The sequence below is a fragment of the Acinonyx jubatus genome, chromosome A2 (genome assembly GCF_027475565.1).
Source record: "Acinonyx jubatus isolate Ajub_Pintada_27869175 chromosome A2, VMU_Ajub_asm_v1.0, whole genome shotgun sequence".
Lineage (NCBI taxonomy): Eukaryota > Metazoa > Chordata > Mammalia > Carnivora > Felidae > Acinonyx > Acinonyx jubatus.
Genome location: NC_069383.1, coordinates 18908305 through 18912527, shown reverse-complemented (window position 1 = coordinate 18912527; position 4223 = coordinate 18908305). Strand labels below are relative to the sequence as shown.

Below are 4223 nucleotides of genomic sequence, written 5' to 3'. Positions count from 1 at the left end.
TGGCCAGACCTATTCACAGGGTCCTGCCTATCTTCGCTGGGGTGGGGAAATACCTTCTTGTGTGCCCGAAAGCCGAGGACAACAGAACATAGTGGAATATATAGTAAGCACCCGACGGCTCTTCCACAAGGAGGAACAACTATTGAGCCTTTATTATCTTTCAGGCAGCACCGTCTTAGGCACTTTACATACGTTATATGAAGGTGCTGCAGCTAATAGTAATAATATAATAGCTAATGTCTGTGGAACTTGCCATGTGCCTGGCACTATTCTATAAGCATCATATGCATCAAGTCACTTATTCTCATTGCCACCCATTGCAGTGGATACTACTATTAATTCATTTTACATATGAGGAAAGTGAGGCACAGAGAAGAGAGGTATATTGCTACAGTCTCATAGTGAGTAAGCGGCATGGTCGAGATTTAAAGCCAAGGAGTTGGACCGTACCACCCACACTCTCAACCCCTACGCTGGTGGCTTTCAAATCATTTTACTGCGGGGGCGCCTGGGTGGCTCAGTCGGTTGAGCGTCCGACTTCGGCTCAGGTCATGATCTCGCAGTTCGTGGGTTCGAGCCCCGCGTCGGGCTCTGTGCTGACAGCTCGGAGCCTGGAGCCTGCTTCGGATTCTGTGTCTCCCTCTCTCTCTGCCCTCCCCTGCTCATGCTCTTTCTCTGTCTCAAAAATAAATAAAAACATTAAAAAAAATTCAAATCATTTTACTGTGACTCATGGGAAGAAATACATTACCTGTGACACAGTACACTCATAGGTGGATAGAACAGAAGTGAAAGATGTACAAAGCAATCCCCATCCTTATCGCGTGTGGCCTACTCTGATATTGCAGATTCTGGGTTATCTTAGCGCTGATTTCAATCATGCTTCACTCATGGTTCCGTGATCCATGATTTCATGGTCCACTGGCGGTTGGTGGCTTGTGGTTGGAAAACCTCTGCCTTCCATCCACTCTGTGGTCTTGTCACTACTCCTCATCTTAGGTAACAGGAAAATTATGACAACCACATGCAAAGGCCATGATGACAGCTCCAGGAGAAATCTACAGGCTGAGCATTTCTACCCTCCCCCTAAAACTGACTTTCTCCCCGCCCCTGCCCATTCTGTCCTTCCCAACACTCGGCCAAGCGGTCCTAACTGTGGCATGAGAACCGAGACTGGAAGGAGGGGGAGGCAATGAAGCAAAGGAGAAAGAGTGAAAAAGCCATAGGAACAGGCCAGAGGCCTCAGCCCCTGCCGCAGAGTGGAGTTGGTCTTAAAACTTCGGGGACTGGTCGACCGAGGACCCGGCTCCAGGGTGTCAGTATTTATTCATATTTGTTTGTGGGATGAAGTTTAGGTGGCAAACATCATTGAGAGAACTGACCGTGTTAAACTTCCTCATAGATAGTGGAGAAGGAGGAGGAGGGAAAGGAGGAGAAAGAGGAGGGAGAGGAGGAGGGGGAGGAGGAGGAAGGGAGGGGGAAGAAGGGGAAGAGAGGAGGAGGAAGAGGAGAGGGCGGGAGGAGGAAGAGGAAGAGGGTGGGAGGAGGGAGAAAGGGAGGAAGAAGAAGAGGGAAGGAATGAAAAAAAAAACCATTTTGTCACTTTTAGCACAGCTGGTCAATACATTCTTGTGAATAATGACATCCACTGTTTTCTGAGTGCCTTCTATGGGTTAGACACTTCAGACCCATTACTTGACTTTATCCTTACAAATTCCCGGCAAAACGCTGACCCTGTTCCTTTCCCATTTTTCAGAGTGAAGAAACTGAGGTTTGGTAATAATAATTTGCCCAAAACCAAGTTGTTAGTAAGTAGCCATACTTTAAAAGTTTGACATTTTGTTCATCATGGATTCTTCTTGCATTAACTTAGATGGTTAAAATACCGTATTAAAATGTAATTTATTTTGATTACTGAGATTTTAGGTGCTCTCCCTTCCTTAACTTCTGCATTGAGGCAAATTCCTCATTTGCCTCACAGTGCCTAAGAGCGTCAAAATAACAATAATAATAAAAAGACCACTCACAGAGGTGAAGTTATTCACACAGAGCAATCGTTTTTCCACGCTGCCGTGATCCGTGACTGCCATGAGGACGTGAACATCAGTATGCTTCTGCACGGTTCCCCTCCCTTGCAGCAGACACTCTACCCCCTTTTCTCCCAGGGGCAGAGAATCTCCTGGACCTGTGGCTTGTCCTTTCTGATGAGGGGATTTAGGATGCTTGGTGGCAAGACGGGAGATGTACCTACCTCTACATGATTGCAGGGCAATGGACCTTGCAATGCAAATAAATAAGTCTCCTGCACTCCAATCTAAGAGTAGGCTACTGGTGAGATTGAGGGGTCTCCTTATTTACCTGGGGTGACGGTTTGGGTGGCAGTGGGGGTGAGGGGAGGGCAGTGAAGCTACGGAATTGCTAATACAGGCTCTGGTATTGTTAGGCAGTGCATTGAGCAGCTGTCATTCCCATCAGCGTGCACCTGCAGGAGGCGATAGATAACTTCTTGGGTGCCAACTCCGTCCTCCATGTTTCCTTCTTAATGGCCAGATCCATACCTTTGCTGGGAAAATCTACTGGAAGACAAGATCTCTGTGCAACACAAAACACGTGTGGTATTAGCAAGTTTGACACTTGTATTCATTCAACACGTTCATTCATTTACCTAATAAATATTTACTGAGTATTTAATACCACCAGGTACTGTTTTAAGTCCTGAGATTAAACATCTCCATCTGACAACAAGAGATAAAGAGAACAAAGTCTCTGACCGCGTGAAGCTTCCTTTCTAGAGGGAGAGATATCTAGTAAACATATCCCAAAACAAGCCAATGTGATTTGTGGCCAGAAAATGATAAGGGACATGAAGAAAAGAAAGGAGATAAGGACAAAGATGAGTACAGGGTCGGCTGTGTTGACAAGGAGGTTGGAGAGGGAGTGTGAGCCCTGTGCCTATCCAGAGGGGCACGTTCAAGTGGACAAGAAGCGTCGTGCATGGACCTTGAGGGCAGAATGAGCTGGGTGGTGTGTGTATGGGACCTGGGGATGGGGGGTGGGGTGCATGCAGGGGGACCAGTGGGAGAAGCAAGGAAATCTGTGTGGATAAAGCAGAGAGGATGAGCTGGCGGTAACGAAAGATGACGCTAAAATGCAAGAGGTAGGCACAGGTCAGATCATATAGAACCTTAAAGGGCCATCACGGAACAATTTGCTTTTATTCTGAATGTGATGAGAAGCCTTTGGAAGCATGAACAGGGGAGTGTCATGATCTGATGTACACTTTAGAAGGCACGGGATGCCCTCCCCCCGCCTCAAACCTAGGCAAGAGTCAGAGCTTATAATTTAACGGGACTCTTGCTATGTCTGCTGGCAAAATGACTTCATCATGGTAGTTGCAAGATGCAATCATTTGTCCATTCCTCTACTTGGTTGGAATGTCCCAGAATGCCCCAACCACCGGACCCCCAAAATTTCACTGGTATGGTATGCATCCTGAGTTATGGTGGGTTTATCCCGCCCTCTGGGATGCATGTTTCTTTCCAAAGTCTCCAATGTGCTAGCCCTTTTTTGCTCAGACACTCCAATCAGCATGATGTCATTGATATAGTAGATCAACGTGGGATATCCAGAAGATCCAGATGTTTTTGAGCTGTGACAAAGAGCAAGACAGTTAACTTAGCCCTGGGGCCCAACTGTAAACAAACGCATACTATTGTCTGTTCTGTCTGAACGCAAACTGTCTTTGATCCTCTTTAGTGATGAGAACAGAAAAAATTTATTTGCCATCTACATGTAAATGTGAGGAGCAGTGATTGCGGTAGATTGTGGAATCTAAGCTGGATAAAGAGGGAATCAAGGACGAGAAAACATTGACTGTCCAGGAAGGTGGTGATAGGGAAATGAGACAAGGTTAGTGGATTAGGGGTCTCAATGGTGTCAAAGACTTGATGATGTAGAGGCACCCAGAATTACGAGGATATTGAGGGTCGCCACGAATGATTCCAGGAGGGGTGGTGGAGAGGGTAACATCTGACAACAGAGGAAAGGTGACCCTGAAGTCAGTGGATGGGATAGTGGGGCCTGGAATGAGACACGACGCACTTCCAAGTATGATGATGCTGACCCAGTAAAGGGACAGAGAGCTGTGGTATCCAAGGAGGATAGTCACCTCACTCGTAGGCTCCCAGCTATGAGGACTGACAGAGGAAAAAACAGCTGTCTCG

General features: G+C 46.8%; 1 long non-coding RNA gene across 1 annotated transcript; it reads left to right on the top strand.

Annotated features, from left to right (window-relative positions):
* The first annotated feature begins 1181 nt into the window (after positions 1-1181).
* On the top strand, positions 1182-2680 carry LOC106975694 (uncharacterized). Its single transcript, XR_003426125.2, has 3 exons — positions 1182-1315; positions 1757-1808; positions 2444-2680. It is a non-coding gene; the product is annotated as an uncharacterized LOC106975694 (long non-coding RNA).
* The last annotated feature ends 1543 nt before the right edge of the window (positions 2681-4223 follow it).